The following is a 27,053-nucleotide window of genomic DNA, read 5'->3' on the forward strand; positions in this document are numbered from 1 at the left end:
CTCATGCATCGCAACACAATCTCTTTCAACAATCGTAATATCCATTTGCAGCGTGATGCCTGCTGATTAATGCACTCAACCACAGTCATGTTATCGGACCAAAATACCACCGAGCGGTCTCTGAAATCCTCTGGCCATGCCAACAGAGCCACCCAGATGGGGAACAGTTCTAGAAAACCAATGTTACTCGTCAGGCCGTTTGCTTGCCACCACGCCGGCCATCTTTGTGCCGACCAGCGGTTTCCGAGGATCGCACCAATCCCCACGCTGCCCGCCGAGTCGGTCCACAAGCCTAGTTCTGCCGACGAGGCTGGGGGTTTGCTCCAGACCACTCAGCCGTTGAAGTCCCCAGGAATGCCAGCCAAATGAGCATGTCCTGGCGAACCTCCGCCGACAGTCTCGTGCGGTGGTGTCCTTCCCTGAGGCCTACCATGGACTGGGCAATGGATCGCGAGAAAGGGCGGGCCATCGGTATCACTCTTAATGCAAAATTAAGCTGACCCACTGTCTGCTGCAATTGGTGCAATGTCACCTTCTCGGTCCGGAGACACTGCAACAAGGAAGCCCTAAACTTGGCGATCTTCTCCGCCGGCAGGCGGAAGCACCCCTTCACAGAGTCTAGTTCTATGCCCAAAAACTCCAGGGAGGTAGTCGGCCCCACTGTCTTACCTGGCGCCAATGGAACCCCGAAACCCCGCATGAGCACGCAGAAATCCTGCAATGCCCGTGCACAGTCCCGAGTGCCCACTGGGCCGAGAAAGAGGAAATCATCAAGATAATACATCACATGTTGGTGCCCTGTGGCCTTCGTGAACACCCACTCCAGAAATGAGCTAAACATTTCAAAATAGGCACACAAAATTGAACAACCCATTGGTATGCACATATCCATGTAGTATTTCCGCTGAAACGTAAAACCTAGCAAGCGCTGATCTTGGGGATGCACTGGAAGCAACCTGAATGCAGATTCAATGTCTGATTTTGCTAACAAAGCGCCGGGACCCAAGCGATTCAACAGCACCACTGCGTCATCAAAAGATGCATACTTTACACTGCAGACCTCAGGGTTGATCGCCTCATTGACAGAAGCCCCCTTAGGTGCCGACAAATTGTGAATGAGTCTGTACTCCCCCGGGTCCCTTTTTGGCACCACCCCTAATGGGGAGCACACAAAATCAGCCGTTGGTGGGTCACCAAACGGTCCTGCCACTCGCCCCAAGCTAACCTCCTTGGCGATCTTTTTGGCGGCAACCGCCGGGTTGTGCTGAACGGACAGTTGGTTCTTACAAGAAGCGGTCCCTCGAAAATCACCCGGCGGGATCCTGAAGCCATATGAGAAGCCATCTTGCAGAGTCCCGGCGGATGCATGATCAGGGTATCTGTTCAGCCAAGGGGTCTAAGCCAGGATATCTACGGGCGAGGCTGTGTGCTTCCGGGGCACCGTATCAATCCTGCTTGGTACCCCCTTTGCCCCCTGTGCCATTGGCCCTGGATCGGCAGCTAGTTTCAGGGTGTGAGGTTTACCACAACCAGAGCACGCGTGCCGGAACCTACACGTTCCCTGCGGCCTGTTACAAGTTCCCTTATTGAAACCCCAACACACCCCTCGCTTACTTCCGTTCCCGCCCGATCTAGGCTGAGACTCCCCCCCGTAGCTCGGACGAAAGGGCTGTGATTGCCTCTGTGGAAATGCCCTGGAGCCATTTGTGCTTGACCCCGAACCACCCGCTGATCCTGGCAAGAGCTGCGCATGCCATGATACCGTATCCAGACAATCCCAGGTCAAAGCCTCATTAAACTCTTTCACTTTTCTAAAAGCCACATCATACCCTTTCCACTCTTCACCTCCATATTTCTCATGGAAGTTTGTGATCCTGCTCTGATAACAAGCCAAGTCACTCAACAGTTCTGGTGTACGTTCAGCGATAATAGCCACAAAGATAGAAAAGGCCCTGATCCAGTTCATCATTGACTCCTCGACCCTGAATTCCGCCATCTTTGCCCGCCATACACTAGGGTGCCATAAATCCTTCTGGGTCTTGGCATATTCTAGCTCTCGATGATCAGTCAACAGTGAAAACATATTAATGTATTTGTTGGCCCACACCATCTCTTTAGTAACCATGGGAACATGTTGCACCAAGCTTTCCCGCCTTGAGGGTACCGCGCCCTCCCCCATCATCGGTAACGCCGCACTTCCAGCCGTGTCCGTCGCTTTATCTTGGTTGTCTGCCGGGACCACCTTCGCCACCTGTGGGGAAATAGAAGCCACATTCGCTGCCCCAGCATCCCTTGTCTGCCGTGACTGTCCAATAATTAGTCTAGCTTCTTCGGCCGGGTATCCCGCAGCCGCGGATCCCCCCGCTCCCTTTTTCAACCATGGCAACACAGCCGCTAACTGAAGCGCTAATTCCGGTGGCATCTGATCGTTCTCCAGCGGTGTGATGACCACAGGGATAGGCAACCCCCCGTCCGGTATGGGTACCGGGCTGGCCGCTAGCGCTACTGGGATTGGTGGTATCTCCACCGGGACTGGGGCCTCTCTAGGACCCGCTTTCACCCTCCTCTTTTTCCCCTTATCCCCTGGGGTAACGTTTGGCAAAGCCGGCCCTATGACTCTCTTAGGTCGCCCTGAGGGGGCAGCTTGAGCCTCCACCTGTTTCTTGAGGGCCACCAAGCCGCGATCCAGCCGGTCTATTTTACCGAACTTTCGGTCCATCGCCGCAACCTGGTTCACCAATGTACGCAGCATTCGTTCCATCTCGGAGCTCTTTCCAGACTTCTTGCCAGGCATGTCCGCGTTCAACATTCGCTCAGCCTGTCCTTCGGAAGCGACTCGAACTCCAGCTACGCCTTGATGACTGAAACAGAAAAACAAAGATTACAAGTTCAAAAAACTGCAGCTTGTTCCCTTGAGGGCTCACGAGCGACGAGTGGTGCAGCCTTCAGAGCGCAGGAACAAGAGGACGCTTTGTTGGATTCCCGCGCCTTTTATCCACCAGCGGGAGGGCGGGGCCGCACCCTCAGCACGCCCATCGGTACACGGACTTCCGGGCGGGTGTTTAGGACAACCCTTTTTTGGCGGTAGGGGCGTGCTCCGGCCACGCCGCTTTGGGCATACCGGTCGGGACACGCCCCCCTGCCCGCAATGGTTTCCCGGGGGATCGGGGCACCTATCCATACGTTCGGGGTGACCGAGTGGTCTTTCCTTTCCATTTGGTTTCGTACAGTGACCATTAGACAGTTGTTGGTACTGGTTTTATTTTGTGCAAATGAGAGGAACTCTGATTTAACAGTTGGGGGGGGGTCCATTGGCAATTAGATGGAGAATACATTTCTCGATTCATATTATATTGTCGGAGTTATAGGACCCTTGGTAAATAGAGCCAATGCAACAACTGTTTGAAATAAAAAAAAGCAGGGGTAGTTAGAGTTGTACATTGAGAAAATAATCTACATCATTAGCCACTGCAGCGCTATGATGCACAGTGAGACATGAGCTCATATAGATCATTGTGCTGGGTCTGTCTATTTTGGCTTTTTTGTGCTGATTCTGTTCAGCATCATTCATCAATAACCATGTTTTCCTTTTTAGCGGATGCTGTTCATTATTAGCAAAAAAAATGATAAATCCAAAGAGTCGGATAAAACATTTCGAAAGCTATACCTATTGCCAGTGGTTGTACGTATGTTATCACAGTGCACAAAGAATTGCACACATATCTTAGTTCACCTTCCAGTGCATACATTTTTAGCATTTCCATTTTTAGTTTATCCACATTGAAATAAACCACGCACAAAGCCTGTTCTATTTAATGTCGAGGGTATTCTTCTATTGTATTTACAATGTATCCGCTAAATCAAATATATTTTAATGTGCTTAGGTGGGCGCAGGCCTGTATATCATGTCAACATTTTCAGACAAATGCCAAGTACAGATTTATTTATTTTCCTTGCCCCAGCAAATGCTCCATGAATTATCATTATGCCAAACTAATGCTCATGAAAGCGTCTGCGTTTCAGTGTACATCTACATCCATTAAGAGCTTTCATTTCTAATTGTTGGATAAATTATATGCGCATTGTCAGATAATTGGTGCTCTTTTAATCTTCTCCATAGCAGCCTGCCCTTTCCTGTAATAGTTACGCATACTGGAATCACCAATCGTTTAAACAATGTTTTAACACCATAGGGCTAATTATCTGATAAGTGGGCTAATTCACATGCCAATTACTTTAAATTCAGTGGATATCAGTTTGTATCTTTGTTGTTAAACCTCATTTGGGAAATATGTTTGCTTTGAGTATTCAGGTTATGTTGTGATTAGCATTGTAGACACTCTGGAGCAACATTAGCAAAGCAATGTATGCAACAGAAGACGGAACAGTAAATGGCTGGATTAAACTAACGTATTGAATGTTTTCAATGAATACTAAAGAAAAGAGAGTGAGAGTCAGCATTTCCTTTAAGAGAGGAAAAGAGGCAAAACATTAATCACGTGCCCGCTCTTTCACGCGTGATTTAAATCTAATGTGTTATGTGAACATACATATTTGGTGATGTACATTTGAAATAATTAAAATATAAACGGAGGTAACTCTTGACATCATGCATGATAATGGTGTACGAATGTGAATTAATGCATTAGTTAATTTCTTGTAAGGCGATTGTCACCTCACTGCTCGAGAAATCAGAAACCCATTACTTGTTTATCTATGTACCATGTTTCCTTTATGGACAAGTTACAACCATTTTTCAGATATTCACTTGTGAAAGTTTAGAGTTTTGATACAAACTAATATTATGTATATATTATATATGTATATATGTATGATATCTCTATACACTATGATTATAAACATTTAACAGGCCTGAACAAAATTGAGAACTTTGGGGCTTAATATAGTGGTGAGGCAGCCACCGACAGGCCATTGGTGGCAGTGCCACTAACAGACAGCACTTTGGTCTGACTGCACATTATGATGCAGGAGGTCGGACCATTGTTGGATGGGGGACAGATCATCGCCTCTGACAGGATTTATTTATTTTATTTATTTATTTATTTATTTATGCATTTTTATATAGCGTGGACTTTACCCGAAGGCGTCAGAGCGCTTCACAATAGGAACAGCACTGATCTACTGATCCCAATGGGCAACGGTCAGATTCACTGCACACAGAAACAGCAAAAACTATAAGAAATGCAGGAGATGTTTTCTGAGCCGGGTGCCCTCACTTCAAGTTTTGACGGGGCACTACTACTACCGTTCTCCTCAAAAGCCTAAATCATGCCCATAGTCAGATTCACAACCATAGTAGTATTCAAATTCAAAATACCCTGCAGACTCACTTTTCATTAGACTAAAAGTGTTGATTTGTGCTTCATAACAAAATGGGATTAGTTGTTAAAACGTGAATGTAATTCAGAAATTGTTATCACCCAATCAGCAACAAACATTTTGAAGTCATTGCAAACTATGTTTTGCATAAAGGGCAGCAGTGTTAATAGATATATCTTGAACAATGGATATGGGAATATAAACTGTATTAGTGCAGTCTAGCAATAAGTGTTAACACCAACCTGTACAATAATAAACAACCCTTTCAGTTGAGTTCTATGGATAGGTTTGTAGAAGCTTCTGGAATTTTGGACCTGTTAAAGTTAGTTATCACATGTAAAATCAGTGGCTTACTGGTCATGCCCGACAATTCGTGAAAATGTATTCCCTTCACTCCTCGAGGGTGGTAGTTTTATTTTTAGAGTGTCAATAGAGAGGAAACAGCATCATATTTAATGGAGGTGATGCAGTGCGAAATTCAATGCCTTATAATCTTCACCCATTTTTTTATAAACATAAAGAAGCCACACTTCATATAATGAAGTATAATGATGAACCTTTAAGTAAATTGATGCTAACTAAATGTGTATTCTTCACACTGGCCTAACTGAGAGTAGGCCTCGGTATCTTAAAATTGTTTTCTGTTAACATAACGTTGATTTCAAAATGTGCTTACACATTCTTCCCATTGTTGCAGGAGCAAGGTAATCTTCAATAGTTAGAAGTGTAGTTCATTGTTTTGCTTTCAGAAATGTTAGAGTAGGCCATTGTAATGGGAGGTTTGTTGTGATTTACTCGTGCCTGGGGATGAGAACGATCCTCTTGTTCCATGCAGTCCTGACCTCGAATTCACTCAAGATCATGCTGTGATGTGCACCTTTGTCCGATGATGAGAGGGAGGAGAGTTTACCTGCTCCAGGAACACAGCGTAACATGATTGGTCCCAGTTTAGAGGAGATATTGGAAGAGGTTCTGGAGAGAATGCAGTGTAATATTAACTGTGCCTTACAATAGTTAAGGATATCCTATCCTGACTTTATTGAGGGAAGACCTTTCCCTAACTCTTTTACTTGAGATCCCATATTTTTAATTGCTGAGTTAGACTCTTGAAGGCTTCTGTCTTCTTTCTCTGAACCATAACTTCGTTCATTACAAACTGACACCTTCTGCTTAGGATTTTTTCTAGCCCTCATAAACTATATTTAGATTTAGACGACTATGCCAGACTCCACCTCCCCTCTGAACACCACCAGCGCCAACCGCCTGAACTCCTGGTCCAACGTCAATGACGACGAGACACGCAAGGTCATGAACTCCATCCACTCAGGATCTCCGTCTGACCCATGCCCACACAACGTATTCAACAAAGCAGACGCAGCCATTGCACCCCAACTACGAAGGTCATCAACATCTCCTTCGAAACAGCGACATTCCCGCAAAGCTGGAAGCACGCCGAAATCAATGCTCTCCTCAAGAAGCCCAAAGTGGACCCCAAGGACCTCAAGAACTTCCGGCCCATCTCCCTGCTCCCGTTCACGGCAAAGGTCATTGAGAAATTTCATCAACATGCAACTGGCCTGCTACCTCGAAGACAACAACATCTTGGACCCATCCCAGTCCGGATTCAGACGAAACCACAGCACCGAGACAGCCCTCATCGCCGCCACAGATGACATCAGGTGCTAACTAGACAACGGAGAAACATCAGCCCTCATCCTCCTGGACCTGTCAGCTGCCTTCGACAAGGTCTGCCATCGCACTCTAAAGACAGGCCTCCTAAAAGCCGGAATCCAAGAGAAGGCTCTTGATTGGACCACGTCCTTCCTCTCCGGCAAAACCCAGAGCTCTGCCTCCCACCCTTCCGATCTGAAGCCACCGACATCATCTGCGGCACCGCCTAGGGATCATCCCTCAGCCCAACGCTGTTCAACGTCTACATGGCCCCCCTCACACAAGTAGCCCGCCATCACAACCTCAACATCATTTCCTACGCTGACGACACCCAGCTCATCCTTTCCCTCAACAAGGACCCACACACCGCCAAAACCAACCTCCACGAGGGAATGAAGGCCATCGCCGATTGGATGAGGAGCAGCCGTCTGAAGCTGAACTCGGACAAGACGATGGTCCTTATCCTTGGACCCACCCCCTCAGCCTGGGACGACTCCTGGTGGTCGACCACACTGGGAACAGCACCAACACCCACCAACCATGCACGCAATCTAGGATTCATCCTCGACTCCTACCTCTCCATGTCTAAGCAGGTCAACGCCTTCTCCTCCTCCTGCTACAACTCCCTCTGCATGCTCCGCAGGATCTACAAGTGGATCCCGACCGAAACCAGAAGAACAGTGACACAGGCCCTCGTCAGCAGCAGACTGGACTATGGCAACGCACTCTATGCAGGAATCCCAGCCAAACACCTACGACGACAACAACGCATCCAAAAACCCTCCGCCGACTGATCTTCAACGTCCCCCGCCGCAGCCACATCACCCCCCCCCACCTGAGAGGCTCTCCGTCAACAAGAGGATCGCCTTCAAGCTCCTCACCCACACACACAAAGCACTCCACAACGCCGGAGCAGCCTACCTGAACAGCAGACTCAGCTTCCACACCCCCACCCACCAGCTCCGCTCCGCCAGCCTCGCCCTCGCCGCTGTCCCGCACATCCAACTAACAACTTCCGGCGGCAGATCCTTCTCCTACCTCACCGCCAAGACCTGGAACATCCTCCCTACCCACATAAGGCAGACCCAAGACCTACTCGCCTTCAGAAGACTCCTCAAGACCTGGCTCTTCGAGCAGTAGCAGCACCCCCCCCTCCCCTCAGCGCCTTGGGACCCTCATGGGTAAGTAGCACGCTTTACAAGTACTCTGATTGATTGATTGATTGATTGATTGATTGATTGATTGGAAAGTTCCTTTATAGAACTGATATTGCCTTTCTTCTGCATTTTGTACCTAATAATAATTTGCATCAAAACAGCTTTTGATTCCTGAAAACGGCTTTTGATTTGGTGCCCAGACCTAAACTTTGGGCGGTTCTAAGAGACATGGGGATTCCATCTTATCCTCTTGACCTGCTCATCAAGCTGCATGACGCCACCTATGCTCAAGTAAGATGTGGAAGGGGCAGAGAATTAACCAACAGGCTCCCAGTTGGCAGAGGCGTGAGACAGGGCTGTGTGCTCGCACCGACCCTGTTCTGTCTCTTTGTCAACGCACTCATCCCACTACTTGCAGAGGTCATAGACAATGATGCCCCGAAGTTAGCAAACATCAAGGTGGCAGCATTGATGTTTGCTGACGATACCCTCCTATTATCCAAGACGCCGATGGGCATCCAGAGGCTATTGGACAGGTTTGCCCTATTTTGCAATACCAGGCGTTTGGTGATTAACACCACCAAAACCAAGTTTATGATTGTTAATCCGCCTAAGACAACACCTCCCAATCCACAACTGAATGGGATAGCTTTGGAAAGGGTGTCTGTCTTCGAGTATCTGGGTGTCACCCTTACAGAAGACATGCAGTGGGTGGCCCAGATAGACAAGCCAAGCTCAAGCTAGCCCAGATTTTTGAGAGTATAGCCAAAATGGCAAGGGAATTACCAACTAAACCCATTGGTCCCACGATTGAGATGTATGTGGCACAAGCGCGGGGAGCCACTTTAGATGGGGCGGAACTCTGTGGACACTGTTCGTCCGCTCCTTAAATTGCAGTGGAGAACAGTTTCCTTAGACAAATCGTGGGCCTTCCACCTAGTACCCTGCTAACTCCCTTGCGACTAGATCTTGGCATCTCCCCGATTGAAGACGAGGTCGCCCTAAGACCTTTAACCTTTTGGCGAAGACAGTGGGCGACCCCTGAACTAGTAACATTTCAGGCAGAAACCAATGAGCTACTATCCTATCCTGGGCTACTGAAAAAGGTTCCTTGGTTATACATGTGAAGTATGAATGTGAAAAGCTAAGTAAACCAACTTTTTGGAGTAGACCAGGGGAGATTAATCTTTTGGTTCCTCGAGCTATATTACCAAGGATCTATTGAACCCAAAAGCTCCAGGCCATTCACTCAAACCCAAAACTAGGCACTCTCACAATTCAGTTTCCCTCTGTGAAGGATAACTATAAACTTGAAACCTTCATGGATGATATCCTACCACAGGCAGCAAGGAAACTGTACGTGCAGTTCAGACATAGTACCTTACCCCTACTCAGTTTTTACTAACAAATGGGCTGGGCAATCTGAACATGGGTGCCCTGCATGCAATAATCAAGAGGAAACAGAATTGCGTGTTCTATTTTTCTGCCCAGGCTATTAGGAAGCAAGGTGATATTGGCTAGTACAACTTTGCCGGAATCTGGGGTTCGAGCATGCAGGGAGGCATTTCGAGTCCTAAAATATGATACCTCCAAACCCCTTGTCTTTGCCGTCTCTCGCTATTGAAATACAATGTGGCGTAGGAGATGGGGCTTTATTGAAAAGGAAAAACAATCACAAATTGCCAATCGGCATGCATCATTAACAAAAAGTGACCAGCATTAGATTCGTATATCTGAGATACAGTTTTTTTAAATTGTTCTTTTATACAAAAGCTTTTATGATGAATGTGATTTTAGTGTAATCTGTGTATTTTTAATTATTTATTCAAATACTTCTGTTATCTCTTGTCCGCTGAGCACACTAACATTAATTGAAATGATTGCTTTTCACTTATGCCCATTTTTATGTCTCCTTATCCCCTGCCCTATTCTATTTGGTAACATTCTTTTTTCATGATTTTGCAAACCTGTAACTAAAATATTTTTAGAGTTGATGTCCTGAATTGTATGAACTGCCTACAATTGTTTATTATTGTGTTGTTTTGTGTATACTTTTATGGTCCCAGTGACCGAAATAAATGTTTTTGAACGAATTTGCTTTGTCATATATCTGATATATCATGGTGGATTGAATAACAGTGCTTAATTTTATGCACAATTGCAAGATCGACTTAAAGGGGTCCTCAACAGTCAAAGGTTAAGAACCGCTGCTCTACAGTACTATTTACTTCATGGTGATGATTCTTTTATGTCTTGTTAGATGTCAAAGATTTTGCTGAAAGAGTCACTTTTTTCCAGATTGTAGCAATCCAAGATGGGCAAAAAATGTTTCTGCCCTTGTGGGATTACCCAAATTGCACAAGAGCTTCACTAAGTATTGCGGCTCTCAGGAAAAACTCAGCTACCCAGGGCACTGTCAAGAAGAAAAATACTTATTTTCCTCCATTAAGTATCTGAAGTCCCAAACAGATTCTAAGGAACAGCCCACAGTTATGTCACAAATACGAAATGGCAATGAATATTATTAATTATAAAGGTCTCGTAGGGAAGATAAGGTGTTTTTAGCAAAATTAGTAAAGTAAAGAGACGTTTAATATTAACATGCAGATTTAAAATGAACAAAATGCATATTTTACTAGTGCAAAAATAGTAACTAGCCATGGTTATACGTACTAGGCCATAAAAAAGGTTCCAGGCATGTACAAATGCTATTTTGCAAGTCAACGACTCGCAAAATAGCATTTGCAACTCTTGCTATTAGGAAGGGGGCCTCTTTCTAATAGCGAGTCACCATGCCATGTACTGTTGTTTTGCGATGCATTTGTGGCCGAAAAACACTTGCAGTTTACCACCTACTTCAAGTAGATGGTAAATCACTAGCAAACGGGAAGGGTTCCCCAGGGGACCCCGTCCCCTTTATGAATGGGTGCGTAAATATTTTTTAAGACAGGCGGTGGTCCCAGGGCTTACTGCCTGCCCTTTAAAAATGAAACTGAAACTTTTTTTCTTTTTTAAATGCATCCTGTTTTCCTTTAATGAAAATGGGCTGAATTTTGAAAAAAATAACAGCTTCATTTAAAAGCAGTCCCAGACATGGTGGTCTGCTGACCCGAGCAGGCCACCAACCCTGGGATTCCCATCCATTCCCAATGGGGTCGCAAATTGAGACAGACTCATTAATATTCATGAGGCATGCAATTTGCTACCCCATTGGGAATCCCAAAAAGTGTCTGCGACACTGTTGTACATTAAGTTTAGCGAGTTGCAAATTGTGAGTGACAATTTTGCGCAATTTGCGACTCGCTAAACTTAATGGTTGTGCATCTGGCCCGAAGTGATTAAATTTGTCCATACCCCAATTTTACCTTTCCCCTTTTTTTATCTTCCACAGTTATAGGCCATGTTGGTGACTATAACCTCTTGTCAGCTACCCGAACAATATATCTAGCCGATAAAGATGGGTGTGCGACTTCACTTACCTTTCCTTACTGCACACACAACCTCCTGAATTAGGAGACGGCTAAATCTGTTGGTCCTGTTTAAAGTCAACAGACCCTCAGGGGCAACAAAGGCTGAAACATGTCGATCAACCTCTCACCTGGGGCATTGGACCAAAAAAGTATCCGTATAATCACTGTTTGCTTTTTTTTAACATTATCCCTCCACTGTACAAAATAAAAGCAATCCACACAGGAGAGTAGATATTTTTCATTTTTCATTTTACTGCACTTTACCGACTCACAACTTTCGTACACCAGACAGTCTCCCTCCAGGTGTTGGAACACCTGGAGAACGGGAAAGTAAGATGCTACGAATCAATGACGATACAGTCCACTTAATCACACAAACGAAGAATCATGATATACAGGTATCATGACAGTGTGGCTGAGGGTTTCCATTACAATTTTCCAAGATACTCTGAAAAACGAACTACGTGATTCATTCATCCTGATTACTAACTCTATTTCTGCATAGCCCATTGATAGCTAACATAAAATGTGCTTTACTAAAAGGATAGAAATCAGGGTCCATCCATGGGAAAGGATGTTTAAAATAAAGAAACCTCATGTGTATTTAGATTTTGAAACAACAAAGTTGCATACTGAAGAGGTTACTGTCTGAATGCTGTGGTATCTCATGTGAGAAACCGAAGAGTGAACCTGTTCCCAGGAGGAACCCTGAAAGATGATTAGATGAGAGAAGAAGAAGATGCAACATTAACTGAAACATTTATTTTGTCCTTTTATAAAAGTATGTGTTCATAGGGTAGGTTAATCAATGTAAAGAAATAGGGACCCCCTGAAAAAGGATCACAGTCTCAATGGCAGGAAACAATAGAACAATGCAATGAGAGACCCCTTGGCAACCAATAGAATATTATAAAATTACAAAAACAGGCCATGTGTGAACTATTTTTTTGTGGTAATAATGGTTACTTTTTTTGTAGATAAATATTTGTTTTAATTATTATTGTCTCATGGGACAGAAAAAATTATTAGAAAATGTATCCCATATAGGGTATTAGTCAATTAAATATTTTTATCGACAAAGTAAAAAGAAGAAAAAATCACAACACATCACAGATAACAGATACATTTGCAACCATCTCCTTAAGGCTTTGAAATCAACTTCACAACAAAAACAACAGTAAACATAAAAATAAATACATTTAATACATGACCAATCAAATACAAACATGCAACATTTAATATAATAGATATAAAATTCAAAATATATATACACATTTTAAAATTGGGATATGTAATAACTCCCTCAAAAACTGTTTTCTGTCAAATAGTAGCAATTTATCTGTTGCATAGTGCATCATAAACTGAAAAAACTATTTTACAAGCAAGTTTCAGCATGAACTCCGTTCTTCTTCAGGAAGAGCCACAGATGAAGAAGTTGTAAGAACAACCCATAGAACTTTGATTACAAGGAGTTGTTATCTCTATATCTATATGTCAGGAATACTAGGAGGGGAATGTCAGACTTGAAATTATTTAAAGGATCCCAGAAAAACTCACAAGTGAGTTCAGAAAAATTCATTCTGATCATGCTTAAATCTATCGGTATCCATATTCAGGGCTTATTCAGGATTTAAAGGCAAATCCACTGTGTTGTTTTCCTTAATTAAGCTTTCTTTCCTTAGCTCTCTCTTCCCTTTCATAGCTCAAATTACGGCCTCTATGGATACGACCAGAGTAGCACAAATGCCAACATTTGCACAGCCTCTTCCCAGACTTGGAATGTTCCCACAACACTTTCATGCAGTCACATCGGGTAGCGCAAGCTCTGAACTCAAAAATTGCAAAAGAGTGGGTCAATACCACACTTCCACACCACTTTTCAACGGCATTTATGCCAGAACACCATTCATTATTCGTTCATGCCTTTACCCAGACTATTGCTGAATTTGGTTTGCTGCTGCTTCTGCAAATCTTTTCCCCTGCCCCATTCCTTGTTGCTTTGAGACTCTACTGAGTTTCATGAACGTCTCTTTATGGGAAGTTCTTCTATAATGGATTATCGATTTTGAATATATTTGAGCTTTTTGCTTGATCTCACTGTCCTGGGAATTTGAATCCTTTATGGGTTCTGACTGGCACCTCTTTGTCTCATTCTAGGAATAGGGATTTTCTTTATTTATGGAACGCGATTAATACATTATACTTTGATTGAACTGATCATTATTTTTCTCTATCAATTCTGTAACAGATTGATTATTTGAAACTAATATGGATAACATTTATTCTGAATAAAGACAACTTACTACACTTTGAATGAAGTAAAACCCTTAAAAATCTTCTAAAGTACTCATTATTGACTGAACTTAGATAGAGACTGTGATTAATATTTATGTCGTGATTTGCTCCTGATTCTCAGATTCGGTATTGAAGGTCCATTGGCGTTTTTGATGAAATGCAGTGAGGATTAGCCTTGTTTGTGATAGTAAACCGTGTTTTATTTTAAATTGATTCCCACTGCAGCAGGGACACTTACCCATGTCTAAAATAGAGGAAGTATCCTTACCGCTATAAAATCATAACTGACTCCAGCCTTTCAAGATGCCCAAAGGCTGACTGTATAGTGGACTCCAACCAAGGGATGAGTAGTATTGAATGTTTTCTGACTTTAGCATGTGACGAATCTAGGTGCCCCTTTTACCTTTAAATATCAGAAGCTTGATACTTCAGGAAGCATATAAATATTTTTTAAAGTTGTATGAGTCATCAGGCTTTGCAACTTTTCCGACCACTAATTCACACAGTTTGGGCTCCACTTATCAAAATGGCATTTTGTGATTACCAGATAGCGATGTACATAATGAATCACTAAAGATTTAACGATCTCTTAAAATTCTCATTCACAATTTGTGATTACAAAATAGTGATGTGGTAAATAGGTAATCGCAATAGGGCTATTGCTGAATTGTGAATGTCGCATTTCGGAGCAGCATGATGACTGCACTACCAGGAAGTGGGGCATTCCGTGCTGTTTGAAGGGTCCTGAGTCAGAGGAGGAGGCATACTGCAGGAGCCTAGCACCAGGGAGGCAGTTAGGAGCGCAGAAACAATGGCAAGGAGGCAGGAGGGAGCAAAAGGAAACTCAAACTTAGTGGCTTATTTATGAGCAACTTGCAACACTTTTGCACTGCCATTCTGTCACTTTTCATGACACAGCAGCAGAGTAAACGATGTGACACGTGGCGCCATATTTACAAAGTGAAGCCTCTAGGCAGAGGCTTCACTTTGTAAACCCCTGCACCACATTATACCTGTGTCAGGTACAATGTATTCAGAGTGGGCAAATAAGCCTTGTAGAAATGTTGCAGGGAAATGTATCAGATTTGACTGCGCCACTTCTAGGATGCAACTGTGCCACAACCTCACTCCTGGAGTTGCGTCATGCCTACATCACAACTCTAACAATGTATGGCTAGAAGTGTGGCTCAATGATTAGAGCAGCAGACCCTGATGCAGAGGTCTAGTCCAGGACCTGGGTTCAATTCCCTGCCTCGCTGGGTCTTGGGCTCAAATAAAATTCCACAGACCTGATAATTCTTGCCTCAGTGCCTATTCCAATCATGGAGTGCAACTCTGGGCAATAGTTTGCTTAATCTCCACAACGGCCCCACAACGCTAAGGATGCCTGGCCTCCACCTTGGGGGTGCCCAGGAGTGGATGCCTCACAGGGAAAGCCAGGATGGGTTCCACAGCGGTATTCGTACAAGTGCCTTGAGACCCTTGCGGGTGAGTAGTGTGCTATACAGGTATCAATTTACAATGTATGAGTTTTGCGTCGACAGAAACATCAGGCATCCTGACATACCTGTCATTCCTTGCGACTTGGAGTGCCATACAGTAAGTATGCAAGGAGGGCACAGTGAAAGTGTTGCATTGCCATTTTACTGCAGTGATGCAGCAGTTTTCATGAACAAGGTGCTTAGTGAGAAGGAATTGGAGGTGGAGGTGCTTACTGAGGACCTGGTGAAGAGCCATGACAAGCTATTTGGTAAAAACTCACTCCATTTCCTGGGATCTAAAAAGTGCAAGATTTGCCAGGAGATCCAGTCTAAAATCAGCACAGTGGGGGTGACGCAGCACTTCATCGAGTAGATACGTAAGAGCTGGTAGAACCTGCAAGCAGGCTTGCAGAGGCAAGAAACACTGGCGGAGGGAGCATCTACACCCTTGGGAGTAAATGATGGAGTCCACCCTGCAGACTGAAGTCATGATTGGCGTGACCAAGATAGACACCTCAACCACACCCAGTACCAGCCAAGGTAAGATGCATCATTGACAACATGTGTAAGCTCCATGTGACACAATGACCACTTAGGAAGGCACAGTATTACATTTTTAAAAACCACTCCAGTTCACATTTTCCTGGCTACCCACCAATAGTAGTAGTCAGGAATACAGGTATCATTACACGTTAAAATATTTTGGCTACATAGGAGCATTGAAGCATACACAGTACACAACTTGTAGACACACTGTGCAATGCAAATGAACTTTATTAGATTAATCAATGTGAAGTGTGACTTACATGTTAAAAATTGTACCAAACTAGCTCTGTTAATGTCACAGATACACCTGTGCCACAGGCTGGCAACACACAACCCAGTGAACCTGAGGAGAGTCAGGGGAAGACAACTTAGTTCCCCCATCATCCACAACAGCTACTCCAACAAGACGTCGGCACACTTTGGCACCACAACCAGTTTCTCAATCAGATGCAGATGTGAGCCAACCAGACTTGCCCACCACACAAACTGTTGAGACACACATCCACAACATTCACATCAGGAGATGTAGGGCGAGAGCATGACATCCATCAGAATTAAGTGAGGGATCCTCTGTCTTCGGTGGCATGGAGATGGCAATGGTCATGGTGCAGCGCCTGCACTGCAAATATATGCGATCAATGCATGCTCATTTGGTGTCACTGAATCACAACATGTGTGACATCAAAGAAAGCATCACACAGCTGAACACATCAGTTGAGAAAGGACAGAGAGAAATAGCTGAAAATTACAGGCAAATGGCTGATGCAATAAGAGAACTTTGCAGCGTCATGCAGCATGAAAATGTGACCCACCACAGGTGGGTCCACCGAGTACTGGGCCGATTGGATGGGTACACTAAATCCATTAGATTCCTAACCAATGCAACAGCTGTGCTGTCAAAATAAGCTGTCACAATGCAAGTCAAAATGGCCCATCGCAGTGGTAATGTAGCTAGGAGTTTGGTGCAAGTCACCAACTCAGGTGGAGCAGATGCAGACAGGTGATGGAATGCAGATGGCGCACTTCAAGGCAATGCATGTTGTACTTTTTGTCACACAAAAATCAGTTTTGGGCCTGAGTGCATATTTTTACTTGAAGTCAAGGAATTAAAGTTTACACTAGCAGCAAATTCATGTAATGCATTATCTCATCATTACTCACATCAAAAATAATTACGTTATTTCTTCATGTCTTTGTCTGCCTTCCGCTGCCCTTGAACCATCTACTGGATCAGACAGATCCAAGGTTATGCCTCTTGTTGTAACAATGTTGTGCAACGTGGCACATGTAGCCACAGTTTTTTAGGTAGTTTCAGGACTGTACTGTAGGGCCCCACTACTTTTATGGAGACAGTGGAAGCAACTCTTGAGCAGTCCAAATATCCTCTCAATTACGTTGTGTGTGCTTTTGTGACTAGCATTGTAACGGTGCTCTCTTGGAGTGGATGGATTGAGATTTGGGGTGAGGATGAATGACAGCACAGAACATGCACTGATAACTACATTGTGGAAAAAGGCAAGAGGTTAATCACTGTTATATGCCAATGAATCCATAGTGAGCGCTAAAACTTGTTACCTGGATCCTAGTAGGTATTCTTCTCCAAATTCACCAGAAAGTAGTCGTGTGTAGATTCTACAATGGAGGAAAATGAATGAATCATGTGTACTACCTGGAAATCTGGCCACTAGAGCCGTGATGATATGTGTGTCATTGCATATCAATTGATGTTTAGTGAATGGTCACATTTCCTATTCCTGAAGATGTACTCATTAACAGAGTGGGGGCATATTGCTCTATGTGTCCCATCAATGCAGCCAATGACGTGCAGAAACTGCGCAAGCTGGTAGAATTGCTCTCTAGTTAGCTGTAAGTCCTGTGGCGTTTGGGGAATATGGTATATTGATGGATTTTCTGCAACTTTGACACGCGGAATGCTTTGAGTAAGCACAACAGCACCCTTTTGGGAAACCCCTCTTGTTGCTGCTATTACCTCCTGGTAGATTCCTAAGGCTAGGAGGTGCAGGTAACTTAGGACCTGCACATGGGTGGGAATTGCATTTGTCCTGCGAGTGTGAAGCTGCACTTCTGGTTGCAGGTCAGCCATTATAATGGCGGAATATAATAGATTGTCTTCTCTGTCTAGTCAAACAATGTACTGTGCATAATGAAAATGCGCTCTTGTCTCTTCCTCCTTCTCTGCACACCAGCCTAAATCCCCATCTTCCTCGCAATGACATAGAGTACATTCATTCTGGAAAATGCTGAGGCACGCTGGGCCAGTTTAAATAGATTGCACCTGGTTACCACCTGATTTGAGTTGGTGGTATTTTGCACATTCAAAATTGCATTTTTTCGGCCATTCACAACCTGCGATTGGTTCCTACATGTAATTTGCAATTATCAAATTGCAAATCACATTTTACAATTTGCACTTTGAAGTCGCAATATTTAGGAATCGCAATTTTTGCTATTACCTAATAGTGGCCTTCAAAAGCATTTGATGCACTCACTAAGGCAATTTTGCATTTACTAACAGTCCAATTTAGCGATTTGCCTTATTTGCGAAGGCAAAATAGGTTGATATATCTGGCCCCAAGTTTTTTGCAGATGAGACTATGGAGATCGTGTTCCTTTCATGGGTATAACATGGTGACCTAACAGAATGTGAATTTCGAAATACAGGCCATAACATCTGGAAGAGAGAAACTAATGGTCGATCATATTATGACCTGATAATTTGCGATTATCAAATTGCAAATCACATTTTGCGATTTGCACTTTGATGTCGCAATATTTAGGAATCGCAATTTTTGCTATTACCTAATAGTGGCCTTCAAAAGCATTTGATGCACTCACTAAGACAATTTTGCATTTACTAACAGTCAAATTTAGCGATTTGCCTTATCTGCGAAGGCAAAATAGGTTGATATATCTGGCCCCAAGTTTTTTGCAAATGAGACTATGGAGATCGTGTTCCTTTCATGGGTATAACATGGTAACCTAACAGAATGTGAATTTCGAAATACAGGCCATACCATCTGCAAGAGAGAAACTAATGGTCGATCGTATTATGACCTGATTTTTATTTTTACGTGAAACAGTTCTGGTTGAGCATTATAGAGACTAAAATGGTTATCAAACGGTTTTGATTTCGTTTCTGCATGCATTTTTCATGTTCCTGCTCAATAGACATTTTAGTACCTGTTCTCAGCACACCTGAGTTATTCATGATCTTTTACATTTAAACGAGTTTTACAAAATCCATGAATTTCATTTAACATGTTATTCATATTAATAGTTAGTGCATCTGTACCTTTTGTTTTAACAGAGGTTTCTCTTGTTAGCATAAAGAGTGGAAAACGAAGAGACAAAGAGAACTATTTTTTATCGTTCTATTTATAATGTTAAGAAGTTGTCTGAATAGTTGACTTCTAAATATTTTCCTATGCGATTTGTCTGATTTATGTATGAGTTGACAACTCCTGTGCCCTAAAATAAGTAAAAGGAAATCAAATACCAGAGTAGCTGAAGGCATTGCCAAATTGTCGCACTTGCTTGTGACAGTCTTCAGCATTCTAAAGAATGCATTTTTTTTAAACTTCTTAGTTGTCTAACTTATCAAATGTAAAGTACTTGTTAATCAAAACTAAAAAGTGTCGAACATTACTCCGCAAAAAAACCTACTTTAAGCATAAAAGGAGAGAGGAAAAGAAACGGAGGATACGAGGAAGAATAAAAAAATAGAGAGTGAAAAGGTTTTTCTGCCCATATATCATCCTGCATATCTGTCACTGCAATATTCAACCGCATTTATATTTATATTCCTATTTCTATTTTTAGTTTCACACTCGAGTCTCTAATCTTATCTCTTTCAATCCTGTTTGTTATTTCTCACTTCAACACACAAAAATGCAGGTTTGTTGGCTCGGTGCTTCATCTCTAGATATTACAAACGTGCTTTCCAGATGTGACTCCTTATCTGGACACTGCAGCAGACACTCTCTCTATCTAATCTGCACATTTTGACTTAATAGCTGTTTTCGCTCAGTCTGAAAATTAGCTAATGCTAAACAGTTTTCACTAGAAAGGCAGTTATTGGCTCATTAGGGAAGGGCACACTGGTTACTTCAGGTGTGTGTCAAACCAGCGAATGTTCGTAGCTTTCTCCTTTTCATCAGCAAATGCGTATCTGTACATCTCCTTTTATATCACTAACATACTTTAATGTTCTTTATGCTTTGATTAAAGATAGTGCCTGTCTCTTTTCGCATTTGATACTCTCTACATTGACCTTTACATAAACTGACACATTTGAATTTTTCACCATGTGCGTGCACCATACGTTTACATACATTGATTAGCTCAGACATGTCTCCTCTTGAATAAAGCATATACAGCATTCCTTCCACTTTTTTTTACCAACATTATCCAGACAGAAATCTCAGGTCTAGGCATATAAGCATTTTCCAGACTGGGTGGAAAAGGAACAGAAACTGAAACATAGGCACTCATTCTAAATGCTGGGCGTCTCCCATGCAGTAATACCACACCCAGAAACTTCGTTACCACCGGGTGCAGACACATTTTGGTGCTGAATTACAATGCTGTTCGAGTTGCCTGAGGAATGGGTAAATACTGTGGAAATCAGTGCATCCACCACCAATTTCCATGTGCTTCTCCCACATTCAGAGATTTTTTCCAGGTTCATATTCTGTCAGGTTTTAAATGATAAATATATCCTCAAAAAATCCTAAAGGTGTGGTAATACCATATACAAAATTATCAGCCACCTCAGAATCCTTATATTGTCAGGAAACTCTTATTACCAATGGAATAGGACATTCAAAGAAACGCAGGATGAGAGTTGTAGTGCATAGAATCCTCTACTCGGCAACTGGGTTTTCTGCCAAAATGTGATTTCAACAATGTCTTGAGACACAAATATTAGGTCAAATATATTGCAGTAAAAAATATCATGGGACACAATAGAAGATAAGAATATTATTCCTTATATCTTTTATTTAAAATATGGGTTTACATATTATCATGTTTTAATTATTTAATTATTTAGCTGAGATTTATCACTTTTGATTCTATAGGATACCATTATTTTAGCATTGTATGTTAAATTTTTAAATGAGCGTTGTTGGGTTTGTAGGGGAATAAGGTAAACGTTTTTTAAATAATTATTTTTAACTGATTATACATTTTTATAAATATTAATTTGTTATTTAGATCATTAATTGTTTAAATATCGCAATATTTTCTGTTATGTGTTCATTGGTTGATTAGATAATTAATATTGATTAGATAATGTTTTAGCATAATAATTTTATATTGTTATTTTAAAAAATATTTTACATTGTTATTTCTTCTGTTATTAATGTAATCGTTTTTATGGTTCTAGGAATTTTAGTGTAAAAGGATGGTAAGTATATTAAATCAATTATCACAATTTTTACTAGAAATACATTTTCAGTAATCTTATGTAATTTCACACATTAAGTTCGTGTTTTTAGTTTCCAATCAGTTTTATCTATTTTATATATTACTTTTTAGTTATAGGCAGGGATTTTTGTCCCTTAATAACTTTGCACCCAATTGATGAATGACCGTGAAACTTTGCAGACCTGCTGCACTAATTTCATTGTCAGACAGCTGAATGTTTTGCAGCGTTTGGGCAAGGAGGTGCAAAGAAAGAAGTGGGGTCACAACACAGGCTTGAAATCCAATGCATTTAACGTAGACTTTTGTATTTAGCATAGAGCAGAATCGGACAGTTGGAATTTTCTGACATTTGGCAGCATTAGATATTAGGGGCACAGATGATTCTTTTGGGTACTGCAGGTAAGTTGGGTAAGTATTTTTAAGTTATAACATTTTTCAACTTAGTGATATCTTGTAGTGCAATACTAATAAAAGAACCATGGAAGGGCACAAAATAATCTCCACTCCATAGCTACAGCACTCCACTCTACTTGACTCTATACTACACTACAATACTCAACTCAACGACATTATCCTTTATTGTAATCTACTTCACTCCACTTTATGACACTCCAATCCATGACACTCCACACTGCAATTTGAAACACATTTTTACTAAAAATAAAATAAAACATGCAGTGCAAAAACCAAAAGTGAAGGATAATTTATACTTAGCAATATCTTATATATTCTTTCTATACAAACTCAACTTAAAATGCACATTCAAAAGTATATTTATAATTATAACTTCAATTTATAATTTATGCTCTAACTTCAAATTATTATAAGTACTTGCACCTTCGAACACAGTCTTGTCACTCCACTGCCACACTAAATTAACTATAACTTTTCCATGTACTGTTTATACGCTTGCATACTACATTGCTTATAGCAGGCAAAATCATAGCATTCATAAAAACACTTATAACTTTTTAAATGGCATTATTTGTCACAACACAGTGTGGTGAGTTATAGTTAGCTTTGTCTGGTAAGCAAGCTGAAAAGAGTGTGTAACGAGGTCTGCTACTTATAATAATTTGACGATGGTGAATACATTGTAAATTAAAGGTATAACTATAACTTTAGAATCTTTACAGTGTGGTTTAAACTTGGTTTCTATAGGGAAAATAATTTTTCCTAACTATAACCTAGCTTTAACCAACCGTAGACAGCTAGTTGTGCGAGAAAGGGCCAAAGTAAATAAATATGCCCGACCACAATGGATCATGGTTCAGATCAAGAAGTGCTTTGTGCCTGGTCAGCACTTACATTCAGACTTAGATATTTTTGAGTGAAAATGTTCTGAGAGGACAAAGTTTAGTGGCGAAAGGCTACAGGAGGTTTGCATTGTCATATAGCCATGGGAAGATGCCCCGGTGAAGATTGCTATGTTCAGACTTAGTCTCTGAAATGGAAGTCAAAAAACTCCAGTGGGACCAGGCAGAGGGGTTTAGCCAAAGACAGTTCTATAAAACAGAATACCCCTTTGGCGAAAGACCGCTGTAAAGAATCTGCTTCTGTAGAGAAGAGTGCAGCGGTATAAGCCATGAAGTCAATCTGACGGGTGATTTAACTCAGGTGGGTTCACAAGCAGGTTAGTACTGGTCTCCTCTTGGTTCACAGAGCCTGGTTCACTTTTGAGCCAAAATGTAGGTCCGCAGTTTTGGATATTGGCAATCTGGGCACCTTCAACACCAATTCCAAGGGTACAGGACTGGAGGGACACCACTTGGAGTGTCAGGACTCACTCAGGCTGAGTCTAAGTGCATGTTCGAGATGGAGGAAGCCTTTTGTGATCCTGTAGTTCTGAGCAGGTGTCCCGCAAACTCACAATTGTGGGTCAAACTGAAGGTCAAATGGCCAGGTGAAGATCCAGTCCTTATACCCAGACAGAAGGCAGCAGGGCAGCAGGACATATGGACAGCAATTGAGCAGGGCTCAGTCCTTCTGTACAGCAGTTAGCAGAGTAAAGTGAAGATCCAGTCCTGGTACCCAGGTAGAAGGCAGCAGGGCAGTGGGGCAAAAGGGCAGCAGTACAGCAGCATAACAGCCCTTCTTCCTGGCAGAATACGCACAGGTCCAGAGGTGTACTGAAGAGTTGGTGTCTGAGGTCCTAATTGTTATACCAAGATGCTGTTCCTCTGGAAGGCGGAAGAAGCTCCTAGAAAGGTTATTTGAATTGCATGGAATATCCTCTCGCATGGCTCCAAGCTGGCTGCAGTGACAATGTGGGGTTGTTGGGTCCTTTTTGTGAAGGCAGAGCACATGCTAGTCATTTTCAAGTGGAGCTGTGCTCATTTGTCCTGTTCCTGCCAGCAGATGGCCCATTCAGATGGCCCATTCAGGCATGTTTAATCCCTATATTGTGTGAGTTTCTGAGAGGAATTCACAAAGTTTAACTGTCAGCTACACCCAGTCGCATGACCCAAGACAGGCTGCAGACACAAAGAGCTAGGGACAGGAAAATGCTAACGTTCTAAAATGGCATTTTCATAAATGCTATGAAAAATCTGTCTTTACCATTAAATAGGGTTTGTCATTACAACAAACATGATAAGGCTACCTGCTCCCAATTGGGAATTACGGCCTATTAAATGTATTAAGGAATCACAATTTTATCCTAAAGGAGGGGTAGGTCTCACAGTACTGATAAACAAATTAAGGAGTTTCTCACTGCTGTGACATGTAATACTTAAAAGTAATTGTCCAACCGTATAATTAAACACCACCCTGCCCTATGGGCTACCTAAGTTTAACAGCAACGGGGTAACCCAGTATCCCTCAGAACCTGGGCAATCTTATATAGAGAAGACAATGGTTCTGTCGGGTGACATGTATTACTTCAACAACCGAAAAAATCAATGAGTTATTCAATGTTTGCTTTGCATCCCTTTGCATCCCAAGAACACTCACGAGGACCATGTGAGGTATTGCCACATTTTTATAAATTACTTCATTTATAAATACCCCAACATTTTGGTAGGCTGCCAACATACAAAGCAAACTATAAAGTGATATTTGAAACAAGTGACATAAAGTGCTTAGTGATATTGTAGTGGTACGTAATATGTAAAAAAGTGATTTAAAATATGCAGAGGAAATTAGATGGTCAGATCAAAATTATTGGAAATTAATGATTCTGTGACATTCAGTGAATAGGTCCTTTTTTCACAGAGCCTTATGACTGGTCCAGGGGATACTGTTGACGTTTCAACCCAGGGTCTGCACTACTAGTAAGTCAGTGCAGGTCTTCATCAGGACATAGGAGGGGGAAGCTGACAGCCTGTGAATGTGAACGTGTAAGGGTCAGGTGTGTTCCAACAGGGGATTACTGGCTAATATATAACCACTATCTCATGTGGTTAACTCACGTAATATTTCCCCATGGGGCAGAAGGAGCGCCAAGGCAGTGGCGTGGATTGTTCTTAGGAACTGGTAAGGAGGGGCGTTTACCTCAGACTGAGGATGAGAATGCTTGACTCACCCTCCATGTATTTTCAGAGCGTGGAGATTCTTGTCTTGGTGCTTGGTAGTACTTTAAAATTCTACAGGAGTGGAGAAGTTTAAAATCTAATACAGACTGTGCGGAATACACATGACTAAAGCCATGGTCAATGCGGGATAAGTGTGACTCACCTGAAAGTTATTGCAGTGCACAGAGAAATCGCGACTGAAGATTCCCTCACTATAACTTGATTCTGAGAGGAAAGAAATGGGGATGTTACAGCCTGTGTTTGGAAAAATGAGAAACGGCACACATGGTTTGTCACTCTGCCCATCGATTTCTCTTACTTTTAGATTCGAGCAGAAAGGAATCCAGTGAGTTTAGGCAACACCAGGCATGAGTCCTGGTATGCCCGTATTAACCGACCGCTACGGACCTCAACTGGTTAATGTTATGTGTAGACGCCACATAATTGACGTACGCGTGTGCCTCGTGTGTTCGGTGCAGCAGCAACATGCTGGTACGGATGGTTGCTAGGCAACCTCCAGGGATGCGCGTATGTGTCCTGACTGGCATGTGTGCGTCATATAGCGGATTTTCTTGTTGAGGAAGGGGTAAAAGGACACGCCTATACCCCTGCTTGGGAATGTATTCCTGAGTTATCCTTGCTCAGTTATTTTTGTGATTGACTTAGTAGTGCTACATAATGTGAATCATTTGGATAGCGGACAAAGCAATACCGTATTGACTGGATTACATTTCAATTACATTCTAAACACTCGGGCTCATTCTGCACGTTTGAAATAAGGCAATAAAATGTGAAACATAAACCGCGACAAGTGCATATTTACAGTTATATAGTGCATATATATATTCACAGAAAAAACCATAGGTTATAGACCATATATAGTTAGGAATTTGCATTTACAAAACCTTGAAAATTCACTGAAAAAACCATAGGTTATAGACCATATATAGTTAGGGATTAGCATTTAAAAAACCTTATTTTATTTGCACAAAACCATTGAAATTCCATATATAGTTAGTTGCACTAACTATATATCGCGGACCCGCAATCCACTGCTAATGATGTCACATATTACATCATTCATGACATGGTCAGTGACATCACTGATGACATCACTGATGACATCTCAAATGACATCACTGATGACATCGCTGATGACATCACTGATGACAACACCCAGTGACTGTATGTTTCTGTAAAGTTAAAATATGTCTTACATATTGAAGAATGAGTGGATGTATAAGTGTCTGGATGAAGGATTTAGTAGGTGCATGACTGACTGTATGAGAGAATGATTAAATGTGTCTCACTGAGTGTATGGGTTAGTGATTAAAGTGTCTTAATTTGGCAATCATTATTTATGTTGTTCTGTAAACTGCTGCATGTTTAAATCAGTAGCTATATCAGTAACTATATGGGTTATTGAATGGTTGCCCAAGTATTTGTATGGGAGACTGAGTATGTGTGTGGGTGGCTGGGAGGTGTATAGATGTGTGAGCAGTTGATTCCCTAGGTGTATGGGTTCAAAAGTGCATGTAGAAACAGCTGTATGGACAGTTGACTGTGTGCATGAGTATATTGGTGAGTGAATGGATATCTCAGTGCTACATGTCAAAGTAAGTACATATGTAAAACACACTCCATGTGAGAGTTGACATATATAAATAACTGAACATAAGAGCCAGTGAATGTGTGAGTGGCTGTATGAATCGTTGTGAACTTGTATCAAGGATTGTATAAGAGAGTAAATATGTGTTACTATATGTTTGAATAAGTAAGGTGTGTATAACTGTATAGTTGAGGAAATGGAGATGTGATTGATTCTTTGCATGACTGACTAGGTGTGTGAGTAACTCCGTGACTCTGTGAGTAGGTGACCAGTGGAGGGCGCTAGCGTGCACAGCAGAACGGAGCAGAACGGAGCGAAGCAGTAGCAGCTGAGATTGCGAGCAAGACGCCATCGCCAACGCCACCGCCACCTTCACCATCACTGCCATCCACATCTCAGCGGTCGTGGTAAAGAACAGCCTCCCCTGGTGCGAGCTACTGGCAGTAACTGGCAGTAAGAGGCGTTAAGCCTGGGGGCCGCGGGGGCATCAGACAGCAGGCGGATACGGAGGCAGCGGTGAGGCA

Source organism: Lissotriton vulgaris, chromosome 3_1 (genome assembly GCF_964263255.1).
Source record: "Lissotriton vulgaris chromosome 3_1, aLisVul1.2, whole genome shotgun sequence".
In the NCBI taxonomy this organism is placed as follows: Eukaryota; Metazoa; Chordata; class Amphibia; order Caudata; family Salamandridae; genus Lissotriton; species Lissotriton vulgaris.